The following is a 25,715-nucleotide window of genomic DNA, read 5'->3' as shown; positions in this document are numbered from 1 at the left end:
GGTTTATTTTTAAGGCAGAAGAGAGTAAAGATTTACACTTAAGATCTAGTGGTATATGGCTGGCAGCAAACATTTCAGATCCATGTCTACATATAGCTAAGAAAGAATTGTTTGTCTGAACTAAAGCAACAGAACTAAATAGAAGGCAGGGAAAACAAATCAATAAAAATACTAAATTTAAATTATGCAAAAAAAAAAGTTGGGCTATCCTCAAAATTCTATTTATATCTTATTTATCTTAGGCTGCACTTTTATTCAGCACACTAATATATTTTAAGTAGAATTAAATTAGCGGCTAGTGTCTTTGTTTTCAGTGAAAATATGAAAAGTGGACTAAACTGTCAGCATGATGTGACATTTGATTTCCTGGCTGTTTGTTGTTTTTTTTTTTTTTTAGCTTCTCGGATCGTAAGATCTTGTTTGGTCCTTGTCTCAAATATTTTCAATAAGCAAGAGAAATTGTGACATTTTTCAATGTCAAAATAATGAAATCTTTCCCTTGGTTCAGGAAGATGTTTACACTGTAGTTAGTTAATGCAATTTCTTAACAACAGGTTATTGCTTTGTCGTAAGTTTCTTTCTTTTCTCAGCCAGGAAAAAGATTTCTCCAGTAAAAGAGTACCTCACCTGTATGGAAGTTGATGGAGTTACATATGGCAAGCAGGTTGAAGCACTGCAGTATCCAGGAGAGTCATGTCAAAAGCTGAGGGTTTTGAAATTTTGGGGAAAACAAGAATCTTGGCTCTCATTTTACTCCCACACCAAATTTGTTTTCACCTCCAAATCTTTTTTTTTCTTTTCTTTTTTTTGGGGGGGGGGGGGGGGGGGGGGCAGGGGTAATTCACCAAGTCATAACTCCTCAATTTCAAGTTGCATTGGATGTTGTTCTAAATTTGATATTTCTCAACCTTTGTCAGTTAAACTCAGTTCAAATTATTAATGCTGAGGGAGGATCAGACTTCTAAATAAGGTTAACTCCATTTACTGTTATGAATTTACCCAGATTTGCAACAGCCCAGAATGTTCATATCCTGCTATTAGAGGACAGAAGTATTAACCACACAGGTCAAGGAAAGAGATCAGGGAACAAATTTTGCTTTTGCACAAAGCTGAGGGAAAGGCTAATTTACATGTGTTGAACAACTGCTGTGGTCTAAGAAAAAAATGTCATTTTGACTTATCTGGACTACTCCAGTAGCAGCACAGCCTCAAATGGGTAAAGGACGTTTTGTATCCCTTTTGATTTCAGTGGGAGCAGGGTGCAGATGGCGCAAAGTTTGGGTGAGCAATCACTGAAGTTTGACAACTGGAAAAAAATCTTATACAGATCAAATTAGATTTGTAGTATCATGGCTTTATATGCAGAAGTAATTTTTTCATGTTGAATCAAAGATCTCAAAGACATTTCTGAAATTAGGACTAAATTTAGATAATTGTCTTCCCATGATGGCTGTGGAAATCCTAAAAGGAGCTGCTATTCCCCTTTTTGTCCAACCCACTCACTAGCTCCTCTGAAGGTACTAATTTCAAATAGTACATCACAGTTCCTTGACCACCAAGAGCGAGCATTATGCTCTTTGATTATTTTTTAAAGTATTTTCCAGAAAACAATATAGCTCCTACAGAAATGGCCGAAGGAAGTGTAGAATATTCTATAATGTCTTTTCCTTTTTTTGGAAGTTCAGCTGGCTGAGGGCGTCCGAAAAAGTTAGACTTGGGTCCCTTGTAAGCTGACAGAATGGTCTAGCTAATTCTCAAACTTCCAGCCATCACCAGTGTGAGGAAAGCAAGTTTATTACTACACCTCCAAATATTTTTCCTGTCAAAACTGTTCAGCAAATAAGAAACCTGCACCTAAAACAGCGTCTTCTACCTGATAGAATAGGTTCTATAGCACCTGCGGTACCTTGCTACTGCAGCTAATAGCTTGGAAAAAAAGTCTCTGCTTTTTAAGTTTTTTTTTTAATCAGCAATTGGGACGCTCTGTTTCTAGGTCATCACCTTATATGTATGCAGTAAAGATAGCAAGTTAATTTCCCAGGTTGGTGGTCTGCATTTAAAAATAAAAATCAGCAACAAAGAAAAGTATGCTTATCCAGAACTTTGAGTAGTGGTTATAAAATAAAAATATAATTCCATGGGAATAAAAAATATGCATATTGCAATTTTAATGAATCATTTAATCTTCTTTCCTCTAAACTGGTTTCCTCTAAGTAGATCAAGTAGCATTGACTGTACAGTAAACACATCTCTTCCGTTGGTAAACAATTCGTATGGATTACTTTAAATGCATGTTTGGCTTTAGAAATGCTCTTGCCATCCACATGTCACTCATCCTTGATCAGAGATGGTCAAGTTGTTGACTTATTAGCTATGTGGGATTTAAACCTGCAGATTATTTTGACTGTGATTTTGATAATAAAAAAAAATTTCTAGTTGGCAAGATAAGAAGTAAAAAATAACTGTCCCAAAGAATTAGGAAATAAGCTGTGGTTTTATAGTTTGCATCCATTGGGTGGATGATCATGAATCAGGAAATCAGTGAACAGATTTGTTGTCATCAAAAAAACCGTGTACCTGTCTGATGCGTGATGGTTTTATCAGTGGAAGGGAGCATGTGGAGCATCTGCGCCGGATCCAGGGAGGAAAAGAATGAAAGGTCTTGCAGGAATTAAGTGTCTGTCTCTTTCATTTCATATGGCATTCACGCTTCCTTTCATGGCTTATCCTACCGCATGTAGGATTACCTGAGCGTCTTCCAGTAGTACGTTAATAATGTGACTACCAGCTGCTGCACGATAGTGTCTATTATCGTCTTCCCAAAGGGAGAAATCAGTGATGTGAAGTGTCTTGGTTGTTTTTGTCCTCATTAAATACAAACATAATGTGTATCTACGTATTTGTTAGAAAAGAAGTAATGGGAAAAGTGGTCGAAACAGGAGGGAGTGAGTCTTGTGATGAAGGAACAAAACAACACAAAACCCCTACAATCCAGTTGTAATGTTGAGTAACACCTATAGTGTTTGAATTATTGGTTTGTGTACTATTGGACCTTTTTTGGTTGTTGTTTGCTAGTATCGCTAGTGTGCTACAGCTTCTGTTTAAAACCAGGCTCCTAAAAATTCTGCAGTCAAGCTGTGATCACCTTTGAGGTGTGAACTAGCAAGTTTGGAGGTGCTAGCTAGTGCTTGGTGCTACTCCAGAGTTTAATTCTCAAACACAAAATACCCTGTGAGATCTTTCCAAGCCCATACCTCTAAAAGTGAATTTCTAGGCCCAATTTTGTGCCTTGAATGAACTGGCTTTTTTGTAATGTGAAAGGTGATTGATAGGAGGGAGCCTGAACAGGAGACTAGCTACAGCTAAAGCTGGATAATTGTTTAAGTCTTGGAGTGCTCTCCTCCACATTGTTTGCAGACAGTAAGCTGGTCTTTGGCTCGGAGGTTTGTTGTTTCTTGTTCTGAAGTCCTTAATAGTATACAAGACCTATTTCTGAGGTAGCTGAAGTGAGAAGAGTCACTTAGCAGCTTCCTTGGTGCTGCTGGACATCTAAAGAGAGAGTGCAGGATCTGAGCTTTCATGGCCCATGCTTGAACTCTGAGGCAACACTTTCCTGTATGATGCAATAGGATAACTTTTCTTACACTGGGCAAGTTATGCAGCATTTTTCCCCTTTCAGCCTACTGTACTTCTTACTCTTCATGTTTGTATCGAGTTACTCAATCATTCTTGTCTGTAAATAAAAATGAGTATCTGTACCATGTGAGAATTTGTATGTAGTCCTTTGATGTGAACAAAGGCTGCTTTCCCATGCCTAGTCATCCATCTCCTATGTAAATAATTCTGATTGCCAAAATGTTACTGTTGAATTTTATAAGCCATTTGTGAGCAGAGGGGGAATGCATGCTTATTGTGGAATGTTTTCCCATCGTATTCATTTGATACAATGTTTAAAGAAAATATTAAAAATATGCTTTAAAGAACTTAAAATAACATACAAATAATAAAAATGCAATTAAAATATTAGAAACTTTTTTTTAGGTGGCACTATGTTACATGTGAAACTGAGGGGAAAACATTGCTGTAGCTAAGACTTTCCCTTCCTTGGCTCAGTGGATATTTGGTAAATTTTGGTTGGATCCTGGTGCAGCTCTCAATTCACCTAGCCTAACATGCTCTGAATGATTTGATATGTTTTTCAAACCATGTGCAGGGTTCTTAAGTAAAATTTCCTTGGAGGATGTCTGGGCTCCTGCACAATTTCCAAGCTGAACACCTGCCTACCAGCCATCGCAGCTTTACTGCAATGTTCTCATTACCAGGCAGGCACGTGGTACTCTGCTGAGGAACCTGTAATCGGGAGAAAGTAAACGGGGCTAGAATATAAAGCAAATGAAATTTCAGGGGCTAAAATGTCTATCTACGATGAGCTGTCTGTATACTTTGATGTGTTCAGGGTGCATCCTCCTATAAAGCAGGGACCTGAACCAAATTCATCTGCTTGATTCAACTTCTTGAATTTGCAGCTGGAGTGATGGCTTCACAGGTTTCTCCTGTCAGCAGTTTTCCAGTCCAAAATCCTTGAAGCTCGCAAAAAACTGAGGCATGGATCCAGTTTGAAGTTTCGGTACGTGGCTGGTTTGTGTGTGTTTTTGTTTGTTTGTTTCAAAATCATAGTTACCTAGCTCACTCTACACTCTGAGAGGAGGTCACTTTTCTTTCATGATCTGCTAACTTCAGAGCTGAAAAAGATTAGTGGATTCCAGGAAACCCTGAGCATGATAAAAACAGACCTTTTGATAATCTGATTCCAACTATAGCAAGAAAATCTTGAGCATTCAAACTGGCAGTGGTGTAAAATAATACCAGTGCACTTAGCTCTGGAGTGGCTTTGGAGCTGTGAAGACATTTGACCTGGTAGAACTCTTCTGCCCGTTCCACAGACTGTCAGTGGAGCAGCACATCTGCTTGCTGTGATGCCTGGTTCTCTCTCATGAATGGATACTGCAAACCGTTGACAAAATGACTCCAAATGTGCACTCCCAAATCAGCATCCAAAGCCAGCCTGGTTGCTCAGATATCTCTTTAATGAATGGGTGGTATAATGGCAATAAGACTGAGACATTTTCCTTTCTCTCTGTCCAGGCACTGTTAGCAGCATAGTGTTTCTTGTACAATTTATATACATTTCTTTAACACTAAAAAAGATGCTGATCTTAGTGCTTTGTTTTAATTGCGAAGAAACTAGGCTTTTTTTGGATCCACTTCTCTGATATTCCCTCCTATAATAAATTATCAAAAAGACTTCTGCACAGATAAGGCCTGACTGCAGCATCAGGAAATTTTAGCCATGTTCTGCTTTCTGTCCGGTTTTATATCTAAATTGACTAAGAGATGCAGAGATCAGATTAAGTGACTTCCTTCAAGCCATGCAGCGGGCAGCTCATTTCAGCTAGGATCCCAAGAGGATACTTGTGGTTCCCAGCCCTCTTCTGTAACCTCCAGACCACATTGTCTCCCTAATGCACAGTGCAATGAATTTGGTCTGAACACTAAATTACAGCTTTAGCAATGTAGTAAGAGTTCCCTGGGCTCCCATATTTGCTGTAACTTGAACTTTTCAGAAGAGTTTCTCACTGTGGTTTCCACAGCCTTTGCTATTGACCGTGCCCATCACAGTGGGGCACGGTGTACCTAGAGTGAGTTTTGGGGGCCACTGCAACTCAGTTGTCCATTCTGACTTTATCTACCCAACAAAGTAAAATGTGTTTCTTTGGTACTAAATGAGGGTGAGAAGTCATTGTAGTGATTTACTTCATATATCCTGCCTATGTCAGTGAAAGTCATTTAACATAAGCAATTTATGGTGGGCTGGAGCCCTCAGAACAAAGCTTTATGTGAACACCTCGGGGGGAACTCTAATCTTACTGCAGAGAAGGTGATGGTGAGGGAGAAACTTAAGACCAGAGGAAGCCCTCTGTTGAGGGAGACTTTGCATGTAAATAGGAAATATAAATAGGAAATATCTTTGGATACCTCTGTGGCCTTGCAATCCTTCTCGTTAATTGTAATAGACATTAGATGGGAAGGTGCCTCTGTGGGTCGCCTGGAGTGACCATACCTCTGTGGGCATACCAGGGAAGGCTTCCTTTGACAGATTGTGTTCCCTCTTGTGAACTGGCCAGGACTGGCAAGTCCAGCCCCTTGTGGGCTCTCCATGCTGCCTTTTGTTTGTTTGTTGTTGTTTTTAAAAACTGACTTTCAGAAGCAGAAGAGAAACACTGCAGTTTGGATTTTCAAACGTTCCGAAATTCTGTAGCTTGCAAACTGAAGAGGGTCTTCTTGCTTGTATGTGGTAAGAATAATGTTCAAAAGTTTGTCTACGTGTAGGCAGGGAAGATTCGGACTTGAGCTGCCCCGTTACAAAATGGAATGAGGTACTGATGCATTGCTGATGTGAAATTCTCTAGCGCTGTTTGTTGCTCCTGGAATAAAATGAGTACAGAGCTAGTAAGCGGAGTAGCAAAAATAGGGCAGCTACTTAAATCAATGTTATTTTGACTATATGTACCTGAAACCTCCTGAAACAAAGATTCCTGGACAGTCTGCTTGCTGGGGCAGTGGTGCGACTGTTAGGCATGTGCTGCAGTGGCTGATCTGATGGCTCGTGAGCTGGTCTGTGGCTGTGGGCCAGAGCCCAAAGGGCACCTCTGGCAAGTTACATAGCTCCTACGGGCCTTGCTGTGAGGCTGAGCTCCCTGCCTCTGGGGCACCACGACTGTATAGCACTTTGGTCTTGTTAGCAGTGGGAGGCAAGGGTACAGAATTGCCTTAGCTGCTGATATCGCACGTGGGACAATTTCAAATGTCATAGAACCAGAGTAAGTTAGAGTGGGAGGAATTTCTGGAGGCCATCTCGTTAACTGGTCCAGCCTCAAAACTAGAGCCTTAATTTTTATTATTTTTTTTTTCAGTCAAAGGTGGTGATATGTCCCCTCCCTTTGTTTCCTCTCTGAAGTATTTTGGGTTCTTATGTGGTTGTGATGTGAGGAGCAGCAAAGCCATATTGCTCAGAGGCCTCCTAGGCTCCTCCTGCCTGCTGTTCCCCCCTGTTGGCAGAGGAGCCAGGCGCTGGTTCCTAGTGGGGACGTGGTCAGATCCTGAACGCGGGGCTGTGGGCTGGCTGCCCACTGCTCAGCACCTCAGAGGCGTGCACCGTACTTGGAAAATGATTCAATACCTTTCCTTCCCAACGTGGGGTTACTTTGCCATTAAAAGACTGATGTCTTCATCTCGTTGTTCTGTTAAAGTGCATGAAATGTCAGCAGGGAACCAACTCAAACAGTGGACATGCTTTTACTGTTTATAAGCAGTTTTATAGCCCTGGTCGTGTCGAATAAGAATCGTCAGGATTGTGGGTGATGACCTTTGCAACTTGCAATTTAAATAAAAAAGAGGTCTGCATTAAGATACGGTCTCATGGAATCAGTTGGCGCGTGCTCTCAAATAAGCTGAGATAAGCCACGATTCTGTACCAAAAAAGTCTCAGCTAGTCAGTTATAACTCCTACAGAAATACCTCCAGTTAAAGTTTAGATGAGAGATTGACACTGGGGCCAGATTCTGCTCCTCATTGCATCGGAGAAAACCTGTTGCAGTCTCACGGATTTCTTGCAAAGTTTTCTTAAAGAAATTAGTAGAGTAAATAGAAATGGCCTGCTGTGCAAGGTGGTTGCAGAATCTTCCCCTTTCCTCAGTAAAGTGGTGGAAGCTCCCACCAGTTTAACCTGGAAGGAAAACAGGTCTGACTTCGTATTACTTTACTTGATGGCTTATTCATCTTAAATGCTGAAGCTTAAATTTATAATTGGATTTCCTTTTCTAACTTTTTCATGACCAAATAACAGAATTGTCTTTCTTCCGTTGAGCCTAAAAGCCACCTCAGTCTTCCCTAATATAGTCGCCAAAAATAGTTTGGCTTTTTTTATGCAGAGCTGGGAGGAAAATTAGCTTCAAGCTAGATGGGAATAAGTTATTCCATCAGATGAAGATAAGTCATTTTCCCTGCCATGGCACCCTTTTGTGCTCTTAGTCGTACATCTCTTTAGTTCCTTTTTCTTGCTCTTTCCTTTCATGTTATCTAATTGTAATTAAACAAGCCCCCTCAAAACAAACAAAAGAAATTTTTTTAAAAAAGCAACCCCTCTGCCCCTCCCCCACCAAAAAAAAAAATGCAGCTAATTATATCCCTAAATGCTCCTGATGAGTAAACTCAGAGCCAGAATTACTCCTTCATGCGAGTTCATCTTTCATGCAAAGATGGAAAGTTCCCACACTGAGTGTTAAGTGTCATTTCTGTGTCTCTGACGTTGCACTGCAAACATCTATTTTGTGCAGTCTGTATTATGAACACATTCCTTTATTCCCCATTTTTTTCCCATCCATTAGCTCAGGATTGGCAGTGAGGCAGAGCAGAGTTTACCAGCTCATTTGACTCCTGTGGTCTCGTGTTTGCCAACAGCTGACCTACTTGGCTTATGCATAGGTTGCCCAGGGATTTAGAGGTCTGCCAGCCAAATATTATTAAATTCCTAAAACTGGAAAAGGTTTAAAGAATCCTGCCTGGTGTGGGTGAGCCCTTCCATAGCTTGACATCCACAAATACACTTTTTTGGTTTATCTTCCTTAATTTTGGTCTCTCTTAAACCATAACATACATTGTTATAATGTGACTGTGTAGTGTGCTATAAATCATATTTAAAAAAAAAATCTGAAAATGAAAACCTCAGTAGCTGGAAAAATGTATAAAATCTCAGGCATCTTTACTTCATCTCCTGTACTTACAGGTTTTCCTTTAACTTATCAACACTTGGATAGTAGAAGATATCATCTCTTCCCACACCCTCCCTTGCACAGATCCTTGCTTGGACTTTGAGAGTATCAGCAATTTTAGTACTGCAGCCGTCTGGTTGTCCTTATAATAGTCTTCAGTATATTACTGCATACCTCTATATAATGTCGTAGTTCATTGGAACTACTCTGTTTATCAAAATCAACTTTTCACCAAGAGCAAGGCATTTTGGTGTAAACATCATACTTTCTTGAACACTCTCTTCTGATCCACTGGAGACTATTGACGTTTATACCAAGGAGACAGAAGCTGTACCATTTAGTCCACAGTAAGTATAAGATGAGCTTGTCTGAGCTTGCCAGTTCCTAGAATGGGAAGGACTTGCCTCTGTTTTCCTCCTCCTTGTCCACTTTAATAATTTAGCTTGTTTGGAATGCTGGAAGGCAGGAACAGAATCAATATTTATTGGTTCTTAAACAATTAGACAGTGAAATAATGGACCAGAGACATTTCTGTCTCCGCAGTTCCAGCCCTTCCCTACAGACAAGCAAAAAGATAGGTAAGTTTTATAGTAAAGACGTTCTTGTTTTCGAGGCTGAGCAGGCTCAACCATGGCACAGAAATGGATTCAGACAAGCTGGCAGCAGATTGTTTTGGAGGTGGAAGAAAAGCCTTGTAGTATCCTGGCGATGCTTTGTGTACAAACAAATAATCGTGCTCTTCAGAGAATACATGCATCTGTCCGCTGTTTTAGCTCAGGCCCCTCTCCAGATTGAGATCCCAAGTGGAGCATTATTGTAACTTGAATCACTGTTTGCTCGCGGGTGCACGTTTCACTCACTGTCCTGCTGTGGCCGGGAATGCGCGAGGCTTGCGTCACTGCCCAGATCGCGCTGTTATATAAGTGATATCCGAAGGAAAGGCTGTGGCAACAACATCCCCATCTCAGGGAAGATGTCTGTGAAAGACTGACTGTGACCTAGAAAAGATGCTGATAGGAGGAGCTGTTTATGGCGTGTCTTCCTTGATTTAGGGATCTGAATATGGGTAAAGTTCTACAAGAGTACAAAGCTTACAGGAGTACAGCAAAGGTGATGGGTCTTGTGTATCCACAGGTCAGCAGCACCTGGTCCTAATAATTCTGGGGAAAACAAACAAATCTACAGCTTCTAAGCCAAGGCAAGCCTTGATCTCTGAGTTTGAGTTCTTACAAAATCAGTAAACCAGAGCTTTGCCCATGAGATAGATATGTTGATATCTGGCATTCAGAGTAAAATATTGTAGCAGTTTGCAACTCAGTGACAAAATTAGTCTGAGGAAGAGGAGGAGAAAAAAAAAACATGCACAGCTTATCAAATCCTTCTGCTGAATTTATAAGTTTTCCCCTAAAATTTGAAACTTGGAAAATATTCAGGCTATTCTCATATGCCTGAGTTAAGACTTCAGTTTGGAATTTGATTGTCTCAGGCCCCTTTCAGAGAGACAAATTATTCCATAACTTAGGAAACATGGGTGCATCAAGCTCTTAATAACTAGGCAACGATGTGGTTCTGTACAGATACTTATTTTAGTTGAGAGTTTGCATTGATTTGGGGGTATGGTATTCAGAATCTCTCATCGCAGTGCCTGCATTGCCTCCCCTGCCCATCAAGATAGCGCACTTTGTTCCATGTTGGTTAAGATTTGCCCTTCCTTGGGTGTTTTCAGTTTGAAATGAATTGTGAAAAAGGAACACAGTTAACTGAACAAGGATTTTATTATCTGCTTTTATCTATTGAAGGAAAATTTACATTAGATTTATCCAGGTACCCTATCCTCCTCCTGACTACCAGCATCACTTGCTCCTTGCTCCTTTCTTAATGAAATTCTACTCATTAATTCTGTCATCCTTGCTTCTAATAACAATAATAGGTTATTTTGCTTGCAAGCAGTTCCAGACTAATAATTCGAAGAGACTTGTGCCTTAACCCATCTTGTATATCCATGACTCCACCTCTGCGGCTCACTTCACCATTGGCCTTTTTCAAGTCTCAGCATAGCTTGTTAGTGTCCTCTGATAATGCGATATGAAGCCTATGAATTGTGAGGACTATTCAAAACTTTTCTCAGCTAAAACTGTCTGCAGATTTAGCAACAGTTGAACATCCTGTGGGTCACACCAGTCCCGGGCAGACAAATGCCAGAGGTTCTGTGCATACTGTTTTGAGACATAAAACACAGATCTTCTAATACGAAGTGAACAAACATCTTTCTTGCTTTTTCTTTCTGTTGTTTGAAATTCCTTTTTGGCACAGTGCATACATACTTCTTTTGGCCACATAGCAATGCAGCTGAAAAAATTGTCACAGAGTTCAACAAAGGGAAAGTGAGAGCCAGGGCTGAGTCATTGCCTGCATGAGAGCTGGGAGGAGAAGGAATTGGACTGTACTGACAAAGATTCAGAAAATGCTGAGGAAGAATCTATCCCAGAGGACGCTGGCAAGCTATCAAGAAACAGAACAAGAAACAAAATAAACCACAGCTCCACAAAGGGATGGAAACCACCCCCCACAAAGTCAGCCAAAGAACTTTCCATCACAACATCAGTCCTGCTCTCTCCCGCTTTCCCAAGATGAGGCAACCACCGCATTGAAACTCGGAGCAGATCCTTTAAAATATTGATCCAGCAGGTATTTAACGTTGGGCCGTTTGCATGAGCTGCGACACAGATGCTGTTCACACCGCAGGGGACCAGGGGTGGCAGTGCAACAAGTGAGCAGCCACCTCTGCAGCGAGGTTCCAGCCCCAGGGGACTATTTCTGCACACCCTGTCAGCTCTGGTGCTCAGGAGCCGGTCCATGGCTGTCAGGGGGATCTGTGTTAGTCAGAAAACAGGGCATGAGACCGTGAACTGTTCTGTCGTTCTTGTTTGTTTGTGTTTTAACCAAGAGCAGCCACAGGAAGAAATCTCAGCCAGCATTGCCTGTGGCAACCAGCCGGTCTGCTCGAGGTAGTGCACCTGAGAGGGTTAACTGGGGCAGGCCCTTGCTCCCTACTGTTCTTTTAAAATCCTATTACATCACCTCTCTTAAAATGAGAGGGTAGTAAACATCTTTACTGCCACTTCATTTTCAGAGGCAGTTGACTATAGCTATGCTATATCTCAAGGCATCTGCATGCCTTGTAACCAACAGAAAGGGATACTCTGCAGCCTTGAGAAATCTGTAACTTTATTCCTGTAACTTCTTCCATAAATTTTCAAGATGGTGTGGCCTTTGTGCCTCCTGCTGTCCTTGTAAGTATTTGTGCTAAAGGTACCTCTTCGTGTCTACACACAGAGACGTGTGATCACACTTAATTAGCTCCTTGTCTCAAATGGTAGGGACCATGTCAGTGTCTTCAGAGGAAGACACAATAAATTCTCTAGTACATGGCTTTAATATGGTTTTATTTATTGAGCAAGTTCCTTTCTTGTCTGTTACTTCTTTGCACAAAATTTACATTACTGTTAAAAAGACAGAACTCTTTTTATACTTTAGGCTATGTATTTCAAATTGCATGCATGGAATTCAGGTTCATAAACTCATTGATAATTGTCTTGTTTTTACGTCCTTTTCACATTCGTGTATGCTGTAACGCATACCACTAGGCTATTCTTGGCTATGTCGGTAAATAACTGATAAAACTGAGCTCCACTCTATCATACCCAGGACAACTAAGATTAAAAATCAATGGAGATATTAGGAGTCAGGACTTGACAGGATTAGGAGGAATTTCCTTTCTCATAATTATGTACTTCTGGATCAATGCCTGAGAGTCATGTGGAAGACTTTGGCCTCAAATATCAGTGAATTTAATCCTGGTTTCTATTTTATTTATGGTTACTGCTCAGCTGGGGTTGAATTTCTCTTTTCTAATGGATGCATTTTTGGTTCAAGCAGAACAAGAGCAATGTATTAGCAAAGCACATCAATTTTTATATTTATGCTTCAGGGTGTCTTTAACAAAATAAAGCTTTGAAAAATATCCCTTTATTGGAGTCCAGTGTCAGTCTGCTAGATTGAATGTTCCTTTGATTATTATTTTCTCCCCCCTTCCTGGTGATTTTTCCCTCAAGGATTATTGCATTCAATTATATATGGCGGTAACTGTTCATTAGCAGCTCCACTAGAGTTGCTTCTTGAGCTACACCAAGCCAAGCTCATGTATTTTCAGGACAGGGGTCAGAACATCCTCTCCCCTGTGTGCTCCAGAACGAGTTGTTCCAAGAAACGATTCTCTAAAGGTCAAACTTTCTGACATAAGACGAGTTTAGAAGCAAGCAGTGGAAATCCTACATTATAATCTTACTAGGTTTTTGTTGTCCCTTTTATCTCCCTGCCTGTTGCACTCAATCATGTTCCTTGTAGAGAGCACTGGCATGTCACTCTTGGAGGGCTTTGAGGTTTTCTGAAAACTAAATCTATAGATTTCATTGTAGGGTCCTGGCTGCACAAAATTCTGACAAGATTCCCCGAATCTTTGAAGTGTTCCTTATCTCTGTAATCTCCATTATTGTTTCAGCTTCCAAAGAGCAGTTTCACAAAGGATAACTACAGCTGAGTGAACAGAAGGGTTCTCTAGTCAGTACGGGGAAAGAGAAGCTTCTTGAGAAGGAAGCTGCATGGTTGAGATGGATTCCTCTAGAAAAGGTGCCTTGTCTCTCTTTTGGATGTAGAGGGAGATGAATATTTATTTGAAGGGATTCAGATCATTGTAGAAATGCTCTTCTTTGTTACAGTCAGGTTGTGGTTCTTTATGTAATAGTCATCCTGTGGATCTGACATTTCACAATGTCTTAAGAGCCCCAAAATATTTTTGCTCCAGCCTCTCCTTTATGGATATCTCAGAGCCATAAGGGAACGTTTTGGGGGTCTCTCAGGAGAGGCAAGGATCCAGAACACTGGAAAAGGACAAGCACGAAAATCTACTTCAAGTACAAGATAAAAAGAAATAGGATGAATTGTCAATTACATAATTTGGATGCCACATTAGAAGGTACAGGTTCTAACACTAGTGAGAAACTCAGTAAGTTCCTTGAGGCTGCATATGTCAATATTCAGAATTATAATGGACGTAATTGTACTTCGTAGCCTCTCAGTTGCACGCTGAGAACTGAGCATTTGTGAGATGTTTTCCCAGGTACAGGCTAGTGGATAGTAACTATACTTAATTCCATTACAGTAATTCTCATGATTACATCTTTTAGTGCATCTAAATGATAAAACGTGATCTAATTGCCAAACAAAACAGAAACTGCAACTTCCAAGTCATTTAAGTCAATAGTATGCTGTCCTGGGTACATGAATTTTGCTGTTTTTGTTTTTGATTTGGAAGATTAAACTCCCCCTGTCCCATTAAGGCTATCTGACAGTTGTTTTGAATTCTGGGGCACCACATTCATATGCTCCCTGCAAGACGGCTTGCTTAGTGAGTAGTGAGCTCCACTTTCCAAAAACTGCACTGAATTACTGTCTTACAGATATATCTAAAATCACCACCAATCTGAAAACACTTTTAACCATAATAACAATCCTGTTCCTGAAGGAGCTGATGTTGTCTCTGGTGAGCTTAGGTTGAGTGTCTGCCGCTTTGCGCTCCTGTGGTCCCCTGGTGCTACTGGCTCTAGCTCTGAATAGCATCATCCAAATTAAATAAAGTGGGAAGACAGAGCTGGATTTCTCAGCATGCAGTTTGTTCAGCCCTTCCCTGCGCTGTTAAAGGAGGGGGGAACAACGACTGAGGAGCAGTCAGTGATGGCCCTGGAAAGTGCCAATGCATCCGAAGAGCTAGTAAGGAAAAAGGGAATTTGCTCATAACGATGTGCTGAGCCATGAGCTCTCACCTGAGTACTGGCTGGCAGATCTGTTCACAATAACACAGACGCTGGTTCTGTGCTTATTACTGGGACAAGATCATCCTTTAGTGCAAGCTCTTTGCCGTAGTGTTGGTATCTAGAATAATAATTAGCTAGATTTTGAGAAATGTCTTGTGACCTTCCCTGTAAATTTTATTTTGCAAGTTATTGTCACCCAGGCTGCGAGCCCCAAGCAGTAATTTTGAGCCCTGTCTCATTCTGGCTTCTGTGGGTGTGAGTGAGTGCACTGGCGTTCACAGGGTGATAAGGGGGATAAGCAGAGTCATGAGATTTCCAGAACTGCACATTGCAAGTCTGAGAGCTGGTCCATTTCTGACCTGCAGCTCCCTGATGTGAGTTTTGTGGTTGTTTGATCTGTCCTTATCCACTGGCATATTTGAATGATCCTTTCAATTAGCTTTATTAAGTTTAATATTCAACAGAATTTTCCCCAAAACAGAATAATACCAAACTCTCTGGCAAGGGAAAAAGAGCTCTCTCTGGAGGATTAATGGTGAAGGGAATGGGTCTGAGTGTCCCAGTATGAACAGTGTCCATCCACACTCCGAGCACCCCGAGCAGTTGCTCTGCTAGCCTAGCACTTCTCCAGGTTGGTTGTGTTGGATTAAAAAACTTAGGGGACGTTGGAAGCAGGAGCTAATGGGCTGTCCATGTTTTTATCTCCGTGTCAAGCCTTTTATCTTTAGTTTCACAATGATTTGGTTTCCCATCTGTGCAGCACAGAGACGTAGGCAAGCTGGCAGGAGCCTGGGCTCATTCCCAGTACAAGATAGGCTTCCACGGTAATTGGCTTTTTACAATTGCTAAATGCTTTGGTTTTGATGAATCAGCATTTTCCTATAGAAAAACATTCCTTTGGAGAATTTCCAGTCAGAAAGAAACCCAAATTTCAACATACTGCAAAATCCCTCCAGAACAGGATTTATTGTGCAGCTGTACCTATAAGTAACTTTACTCTTTCCTGCTTTCTTTGTATAGTAAGAAAAAGAAACAAATGCAAATATTATTGCTATAGACGTCCTCATTACAAATGCCTATTTTTGCCTCTGGAAAGATTATGCAGGGTATGGATATGTAAATACAGCACCTGGAAAGCAGGTAGAATTCTTCCAGGCTCCTGTGTGGTGAAATGGTGAATTTTCAGACCTTATTTAACAGTGGGGCAACAGCAGACGTCATGGAACATAAAATTAGATTAAATAATTCAGTATTTGTTTTGTAATGCCCTTGTAAAACAGACATAGCACATCTGAATGGAAATCATAAATTTAATCAGACGTTTGTGAACATGTGTTTATATTCAGCTCTGTTTGATTTTGACTTCTTGTTTCTTCTGGCCATCTATCCTGGACCAAAACACAGCTACGGCTGTTGGAAGAAATATAACTATAAATCAGTGTGTATGTGAGCAATGCTCAGAGTGATAAATGCAGCCCTTCTCTCTTGCAACTCTGAGAACACAGTAGATGTGAAGCCAGACATCATTTGGGGCTTGTAATTGTGGGATGGCAGCTAGGTGCTTGTCATGGAAATTCACATCCTTCCTTTCACAAGTTGCTCGTTCTCTTAAAATGAGCTATTTCAAGTTTGATCACTTGTGCAATTGGTGTAGTCCCTTTCTCTTTATTGGATTACCCACTTAATGCTTTTGAAAACCTCTTCTTATACCACGTTTACACAGGCTCTTTTCCAGTCCGTGCCAGCTGCCTACCTAGAATTCAGTTAAACCGCAGCTAATCGTGTTGCCTTAGGGTGAGGCAGCGAGTTAAGGGTCACCCAGCAGAGTTGCACCAATGTGAACGCAGAATGCTTTTGCACTTTCTTAAGCAGCTGAAGTTGCTGCAAGACTGCTGAGTGCATCTTCCAGAGGTATGAGAAGACTTCATTCCCTCTCCAGCCAGCAGTCCCTTGAGACGAGATGTTTGTGGCATGTAAGACTTTATCCCTTTGCACGCTTAGAATAGCTAGTGGCTAAATGCTGTTTTATCCCTGCATATCCCTCCTGCTGGGCCTGCCCTGTCATTTATGCTGATGTGGAGACAGAAGGGGAAAACTCAAGTTAATTGTAGTGGGATCAGCAATGTGTCCAAAATGAGCAGTAGCAACAGCAAGATAAAATCCCTTTATTTAATATGCCCCAAAAGGGGGGATGGAAAAAAATATTGCATTATGCCTTTTATGGTTCTGAGCTGTGGTAGACAATTACAAACATACCACAGCTACTTGAAATTGTTTGAAGAAGCTGTTTGTTATGTTGCACATAGCTCTGGAAAAAACAGCCACAGGGAACTGTGAAATTTAATTAGTCTTACTTTAATTGGAAGTAAATCTGAGGCATTCATTTCTGATCAGAGCTACCCAAAGTCCAAGCATGCTTAGATTCAGAACGAAGATTCATATATTTCTTTAACTGGAAGGACATTACTTAGAAAATTATATGCTGGGAGAGCTGAAACTGACTTGTAGTGTGGAGTTCATCAAAGAAGCAGACTCAGCTCTGTTTAGTCCTGAGCCTGAAAGTCATCTGAAAGTGGAATACGTGACCCTTAGGTGTCGTCTTTAGATTTCTTTAGCCATGCAGTCAATAAAATCTACTAGTAAGCAATGTACTAAAGGTACAGGAAAAGGCTGTGAATGTGAAGCCAAGGGAGTAAGAGAAGAACGTAGGGTCATAAAAACCTGGGCTTTCTCTTCAGCTAGATCTGTGGATATCTGATGTCTGAAAGTGCAACTGTTGAAAGGAGCTGTTCCAGTGTGCTGTACTCAACACTCTTTAAAAACACATCAAGTATTTTTGACTTCTTTTTTTCTTTGGGAGCAGAAGAAACCCAATATTACTTGAAATTTTCCAGGGACAGGACTGAGTTTATTTTTCTGCTACTTGAAGAAAAGTTTCCTTTTCAGTCTCTTTAGGAACATCTTGAGCTGGTCTGTGTGATGCAAGGGTCTTACAAAACCCTCTGATGCAGGGAACGCCAGTGTGTTACAGGAATGAAGCTTTCCGATGAAGACTTTGGCTTGGAAAATAGATTTAGCATATCCGCTAGGGGCTGTGTAATTTGTAGGACATGTTTTAGTATCCTATAGTGGCATGAGGCATAACACAGCTGGAAGCACACCACTAACCTCTTCTGTAGAGCTTAAAAACGTGGCAGACTTCTTAAAGTGAATACTTTGTAATAAATGGATGTAGTCAGTCAGCTTAATTCTGCATGAATATAGACATTCCTAAAATTAAGCTGCCTAAAGAATCCAAGTCAGGTTCTTTTGATTTTTCTGCAGACTGTGAAAACTGCAGGTAGCCCTCCTTTAGGTTAGTATCGTTTCCTGGCACCTGAAAGGAGCCACATTCACCCTATTCACGCAATTGGTCAAATTGCTTTTCTGCAATAACTTTCAGTAAATTTACGTTTTGGTTTTATCCAGTTTCAATTAAACTTTGGCTCATGTTTTGAATGCAGCTGTTTTTATATAAAGCTTCAATGAATGCATTGAACCTGAGTCAGTTGAGTTGCTCTCAGATGATTTAATGCTGACATCTGCTGTTATCAGGATCACAACTTGTAACCAGCCACCAAAGTCTTCCTATATTCCAGAAAAATTATACTTGGTGGTGGTGGGGGGGAATTAAGTTTATGTTTGGATAGTAGATATCTAAGTAGGGGAGAGTGTTGTTTTTTCCTTCTTTCATACATACATACATATATATGAATACATATATAGGTGTGTCTTTTATACATACAAACATTAAATAACTATTTTTTAGAAAGTGTCTTGGTTTCTGAAGCTAATTAAGCAGTTTATTAATAATAGAAAAGGCTTAAAGTAATCGAGCTATTCTAGCAATGCACGCAGAAGGTCTGGAAATTTTTCTACAATTTATTCTTTTTCTGTGGAAAAACAAGCCTTATGAACAAGCTCCTGCATCCAGCACTATTCCAGGCCAAACTATTCTGAATTTGGCCCAAAATCAGCTGTCTTTTTTTGCTTCAGATCAGAACGGGTAAAGAATGAGCTTTGAATAGTAGCTAGAACTTCTCAGCTGTTTGTGACTGCTTCGGTTTTATGCTTAAATTGCTGATGATCAAAACCATTGGTGATTGCTCTTCCATGAGGCTGTTCAAAGTCACAGTGTCGCTGTGTGTGAAATGAGCTGGTCCACAGAGCAGCAAAAAATAATCATAGCCTTAATTCTCTGTTCTGTCCCTGATGCAATGGAAAAAACTAAGGCGAAGGTGAACGTCCTTTTAATACATTTTGCCTGGTTTTAATAATAGATTTGCATTTATAAAGTTAGTTTTCACTAAGAGTATTGACCTACGACCCAAGAAAAGCTATCTGGGTACACAAAGGGTGGTTCTGTAAGTGGAATGCAAATTCTGCTTACAACGACGATTCATCCTCATCTCGAACACTGTATCATATTAGCAAAACATTTATAGTGTGAGAGATGCGTGAGTCAAAGTATTATACTAATGGTTTAAACTGAAGGCATGCCAGAATTTTTCCGTGGTATTCTCTGACGTATATATGGCAGAGTGAACAACTAAGGAGATTTTGGTGTTGTAAATCAAACTCTTGCTCAACCCACCTTCAGTATTCAGGAGAAAGTTTACACAGCTGCCTCTCAGCAGCTGCTAATAATAAATTATATTTCTACCTTCTGTATGTCTGATAATGAGTTCTTAACTCTGAGCTGCTTTTTTTTTTTTTTAATATAAAATAAGCAACTTTTTGAAAATCTTGGAATATGTAGCCTTGCATGAGATTCATTATATTTTGGCCTGTTTCAACTGGGGAGAGATCTTTGGGGGGGGGGGGGCGGAATCTGCACAGATGGAAAACTATTCAACCAGCCAAGGAGAATTGCAGATTAAAAAAAAATAAGTCATATGATTCTTCCACAGCATTGTAAAAGTTGTCACTTAATTGTTTCTAGTTTCCAAAAGGGTCATAACAAGAAGTTTTCATCTTATATCAAGTAAAAATTTTATCATTTCATATTCAAGTATGTATTTGCAAAATACGTTGTTCACATGAGAACCAGTGTTGCTTTCAACTGCAATGCGGAACTCAACCCTTTTTAAGGTTTTAAAGAATCATTGTCACTTCCATGAATTCCCTTCTGTGTTTGTTGTTTAATCTTGTGTAACATGCAAGTAAATTAATTCATGGCAAGTCTATAATGTTTTTTGTTTGTGTCTATATTTAGCCTGCTTTACTTGTTGAGGGTGATTGTGATTCATTCAGCTACTGGCAAGAAGGCAGATTCCTATGTGCTTTTCACAATGTGCTGAAACACTGAAAAGCAGAAAGAAAATCGAATGGTCAGGCTGAAACTGCCCAGGTGCTAACATTTCCACAATGAAGACCACTTACTGTCTTCTGCTGTTTGTTACTGCAAGGATAGAAATCTTGTCCAAACAAAATTTGATGTTGCATCACCCAGCCCATGCACAAAGTCTGAAGGCAGCCTTGAAATGAAAATTGGCCTGGTTTTGACTATTTTAAACTTTTTTTGGGGTAGAAAAGCCTGGTTTCTTTGGAAGATCACATCTACAAAGTCTCAAGTGAAATAAAACCCAAACCCACAGCTGTTGTCACCCAAGTTAAGCAGAAAAACTGGGAAAAAAAATCTGAAAACAAGTTTAAAGGCCAAAATGTCATTGTGGCAGCCTGTGAATTGCAGCTGAAGTTCTTCCTGTCCCAGTTTTGTCTCCATGGCCAATTGCCTTTGGGTTGTCTATCCCAGAATGGATCCTATTTGAGAGATTTGGGGTTCAGGAGTAGGGTCTGTGCAATGTAAGGGAGGTAGAGCTCTGGAGCCATCCCTCAGTGACCTAAGGATGCTCGTCGGACTGCAGGTGCTAAATACAAAGGTCTGTATTCCTGAATATGTGGAACTTTTCATAAACTCCAGAAATTTGTATCTGTTTCAGCAGCGAGCTAAAAAACAGGGGGAACCTAGACCCTTTTTATCCTTTAAGGAGCAGGTAGTGGTGTTTACCAAGTTCTTGCTGCCATGTTAAAAGTCGCCTGAATTTTGAGGCATCCCTTGGATGCTGGGCCTTTCTTAGCAGGACTAGCTGTTGGCTGGTGAGAGTAACGCAGGGAGCACACAACCTGTAGTTTAGGTACCTTATCTCACACCTTCACTTGCTGCTTAACTATATGTAATTTTCCATGTCTCTCTTATTTTTGCTGTTTACCAAAAAATTTGGAGTTGATGCCATCTTCTAAAATTTTTCCACCATCTAAGCTGCTGCTGTACTTTGATAACATACTTTGATACATTTTTTCATGTTTCTTGTATGTTCATTTTGTTTCCTCCGCTTCTGCCCTTTAATTCCTCCGTGTCATTTGAGGACTCATCTCTTCCAAACGTTTTTAGGGTTGTCTTCAGTTTTGTATCAATTTTCTCTTTCCTCTTATTAAAATGAGAGTTTGGTCTTGGCCCCTCTAAAGTCACTAAACTGCAGGAATTGTGCAGTTTGGTCGTGGTTATAGCTGGGCTGCTGTGGTATTTTCAGTAATTAAGTAATGAAATCACTTGACTGAAGGCTGTCCTCGCCAGAGCCAGATAAAATACTAAGTCACTCTTCTGTTGAGCTGGAACTAGAACAAGTTATTTGATCTGGTGAATGGAAACAGTTGATTCTGATCATTCTTGACCTCCAGAGCTTTGATTTAGTGATGTGTCATGTGCACATTGAGCATGCGTTTCTCCCATCAGCAACCAGATCAATTACTGCTGATTAAAATATAGTGTTGTCTTAGACTTGGCTGAATGTTGGCATGAGAGATTTAACAGTCTATAGTAAAATTGTTTATTTGCATGAATAAAAGGCTTTGCTTCCCTGTCTCTGTTCCTACAGAATGGACAACTGGGATAAGTACCTCATTGTAGCTGTTGGCTCATGACACTGGCTAATGGCCATGTGCCGCCTCTGTGTAACTCTGCCGGTAGGAACAAACAGCTAATCTCTTCTGTGGCAGCCAAAAATGGAATAGTCAGTATGGAGAAAGAAATGAAATTCTACACATTTTTTGTGTAAGTAAAGACAACTTGAAATAAAATCACATTGCACAGTTAGCCATGTTCATGTGCACATCTAGAAAGGGAACTGGGCCATCTGTCGTATGGTTCATGCTGAGGATTTGCATAACAGGACTTGCTTTAATAGTGGCTTCTTTTTGAAATTAGGTGCAAGTTGTCTACAGATTAAAAAAAAGGGGTGTTTTTTGTTGTTGTTTGTGGTTTTTAGATACTCATTTTTGGAGAGATGGGGCAAGTTTCTTCAGTTCTCAAAACACTGTATAACTTTGTATAAAACCCATTAGTTGAAAACGGACAACAAAGATCTTTAGAAGCTCTTGGGAGGGAGCTTTAGCAGTGACAGGATTAATTTCTGTGGGCAAAATACATGCCAGAAACCAATTCATTCTCTAATTCATCCTACCACTTTTTTGCAACAAATAAACTCTCCAGAGGTCAGTCCTTTTAAGTGCTTTCCTGGCTTTGTCAGGTTCAAGAGCCCAGCCTTGCAAACGGTGAAGCCTCACGTTTACGTGCCGTTGAACCCTGTGCACTTACCAATACGAGTAAGTGTTGGTAGAAGGTCAGTGGAAGAGGGGTTTGAGCTGGCCTGTGGTTTGCTGGAGGAGCATGATTTTCTTGTTTGAGAGAGAAATCTCACTCTTTTTGTAGGCAAGTGTGCAGGAAAGCACAATGCCCCAGGAATTATATAAAGGACACAGAGAAGAGACTCTCCCCCTTCCCAGGGGTAACCGGACAGACACCATCCTTTAGAAGGAAAAACAAGAGAAACTGATTAAGCAGCTTTGAGTTCAGCTCCATCACCAAATAGTCTGCTGAAGAGTCCATCAGTCTTCAGCAACTTAGTGATACAAAGCCACCTTTTGCTAGTGAATCTTTAGGGTATATGGAATGTGTTTGGTAGGGGTCAGAGTGTGTGATAAACAGACTTCAAATGTAGTTCAGCAGTGTGTTACCAGATCTCCTTAAGTATCCATTCAGAATTCAATTTCTCTTTCTACCCAGACCCAGCCTTACTAATTTCTCCTTGGGGATTTCACTAGCCAAGAATTCATATGAGCCTCTAATGAGAAACATTAGGCAGCCTTCACCGTGCTGTTGGGAACTTCCCAGCCTCCTGTGAGAACAGTGCCGTTTTCAGAGCAGGGGCATGTTTGTGCTCTTTTTGTTAAAAAAGGAAGCAGCATTTTTAATTGCACTTGGAGTCTGCTTTCCATTTCCCTGTTTTCTTTGAGTTGCATTAAAAACTTTTAAGGCCCTGTTTGCTGTTTCCTCTGCTGGAAATCACTCAGCAGATCATTGAAGATATGAAGCTATTTCCCTGAGAAGATGTGGTTTTGTCTGAAGCTGCTTCACCATTTCTAAACCTTTCCCTGTCCTTAATTGTGGTCGTGAACCTGCCCGTGTTGAGAGATTACCAGTGCTGGCATTATTCTGGTTGTTGGTTTTTTTTTTTTTCCAACTGTGGTGTTTTTGTTTTTGTTTTCTCCGTTTTTGTTGCACCACTTCAGCTGCGTGACTTCTAGCATTGGGTTCAGAGCGAGTCCCGATATACTTTACTGGTTTGAATGAAACAGGCAATAATAAAAACATGACACAGACAAACCATTTTATCTAGACTTTACGTGGCAAGAGACACAGAAGACATATCCGAACTATTTCAAACTCAGGCATCAGTTCCTGCCAAGATATACTGAACAATATCAGTCAGGGAGCAGAAATGGCTTTTTGTAGTGACTGTCTCATTCCATTATCACAGAAACTTTTAAATCTCCTCTAAAATTCCCCTTTGACTGAGGATACTGAGGAGATGGACAAATCTAGAGTTTGTCACCATCATTCTGGTACAAAAGGAAGAGCAACAAAAAGAGGATAGAATGTAAATATGTGTAGGCTTACACAGGTAAATCACTTACATGTAAGTAAATACTTAAATTACTTACATTACTTATAGAATGTAAATGTGTGTAGGCTGGGTAAAGCTATTTTACCCTTCACTGATAAGTAATTATTGTGTTATGAAAGGTACCATTCCCTCCGATGAGAGGTACATTCTTATTATAACCCGCAAGCTTTGTATTTTTGTCAGTCAAATGAGGTTTTCATCATGGCAAAATACTGTTTTGTTGTTTATGGGGTAGATTTAACCTATGTCTTCTAGTAAGTGTACAAATACGTAAAAATGTATATTTTATATATAAATTTCCTTAATTTTATTGAGAATCTCATCTGACTAAGCTATTGTATTTACTATGGATAAAGATTTCAAATGACATCTTTCTTATCAATGGCAACGTTCTTATTAATATTTTAAAACTATATTAAAATTATTTTGCTTTGTCTTGATCATCTTGATCAAGTATTCTGGTAACATCTCTCATCTGAAAACTTGTTCTCCCTAAATTTGTGCCTGGTGATTTGGTTTTCTCTTTGGCTCTGCTATTAGTAGCAAACTATTGATGTCTAGCTTGTCTATTAGTAAGCTGTCTGCATACAAAGTTAGCTTTTTCTTTGTCAGGAGGAATGTAATTTAGGCCACCTCTGAACCCTCTCTCTGTCTCAGAGGATGATTTGACTAATCTTTTACATGTTGTTTTACACATGACTTCATAAACGCAGCTAAACCTGATGCAAGAGTATTGTGTATACAGTGCTGTAGACAGTATACACTGTATACGGTGCTGTATTTCTCCTACGTATTGCTTCACAAGTAGCTCGTCTTTGTTTCTGCTGCAATGCAGTTGGTTTTTCTCCAAGCAAAAGCTCCACTTCAGAAGCTGTGAGTTAAGTTGAATCCTGACTCAGTAAATTCTTGGAAATTCCTTCCTTGTCAGAGTGTTCTCTGCTTTGCTCTCTGACACAATAGTTTTTAAAGTGTTTTCAATGTGAAAGCACTGCAGCATCTCCTTCAAGTGCTTGGCAAACATCAAGAGCTGGGAATCCAGCTGCAGCCATGGGAGCTCTCACAGGAGTTTTCCATGAATTTAAACCCCAGATGATGCGAGATTGGCATCTGGATCCTCTGAAGTTGTGTGAATGATAAAGGTCTTTTCATTAGACATCATGTCAACTGTCTTCATCTTCTTTGCAGCTTGACTTTATAGATATGAAAACTCTGCTTCAAAAATTCTTTAAAGAGCTGAATAGCTTGGTATTTAACAGTAAAATAAAAATTATAATAATTTAAAAATCCAGTTTCATGTCTATGATAGCAGTAGTAGCTGATGTGCAAACTGCACTGCTGCTGTGACATTTCACTTCTGCTTTTGGTGGTCTTTGAGAAGATGCTTATGGTGAAGTGGTAACTTAACCAGTCATTCCAATGATCTGCATGCAGCTACTGCTGTTCCCATTGATTAAAGCTGGGGTTGTAGAGGCAAGTGCAACTGGAATTCTTTCTCAAGATTGCAGATAACGCGCTGATTTTTACACAGATCCTCTCAGTCAAGACTGCTTGCTTGTTTGCTTTCATCTTCTAGCCAAATCCAGTTATAATAATTATAACTTGCCTATTTAAAACTCTTCTGCTGTTCAATTAGTTGCTATATTTTCCTCATGCTTGTTCTTAAAGCGCAACGCTGTGATTTCTTCAACAGCTGTCATGCTTCAGTGCAGACTGGTCTCTTTTGCTTAGTGAGGAGTGTGAGTGAGAATTTTCTTTTTCATACATGTTTTTTGTGGCAGCAATCACTTGCAAATTGCTTTAAGTTCTGTGGGGATAAAAGACAGTACATAAATCTCTGGTTATGATTATTATGACTATGCTAACAAGAGCTGGCTGAGGAACAATGAACTCAGTCTTGCAACAGCCTTTAAGGTTTTGAAATTCCCCATTGGAACAAGATCAAACCTTCCAGTGTCTGTGAAGCAGAGCTGTTGAGACATCCATTTTCGTGTTCCCAAGGTCTGGTC

The 25,715-nt window shown here is 40.2% G+C and overlaps 1 long non-coding RNA gene across 4 annotated transcripts in view; it reads left to right on the top strand.

Moving 5' to 3' along the window:
* The window catches only part of LOC106036214 (uncharacterized), a 112,489-nt gene that overhangs the window by 15,463 nt on the left and 71,311 nt on the right, over window positions 1–25,715 (top strand). The window contains exon 1 of one of the 4 annotated variants that reach the window (XR_007163013.2): window positions 9,580–11,519. The exons of the other annotated variants lie outside the window; for them this stretch is intronic. This is a non-coding gene — a long non-coding RNA (uncharacterized lncRNA). Of the gene's footprint in view, window positions 1–9,579; window positions 11,520–25,715 lie in introns of those variants that run through there. 4 annotated transcript variants of the gene reach the window in all.

This window comes from Anser cygnoides, chromosome 9, assembly GCF_040182565.1.
Source record: "Anser cygnoides isolate HZ-2024a breed goose chromosome 9, Taihu_goose_T2T_genome, whole genome shotgun sequence".
In the NCBI taxonomy this organism is placed as follows: domain Eukaryota; kingdom Metazoa; phylum Chordata; class Aves; order Anseriformes; family Anatidae; genus Anser; species Anser cygnoides.
Note: the sequence above shows the minus strand (reverse complement) of the source record. Positions and strands in the feature narration are given on the sequence as shown.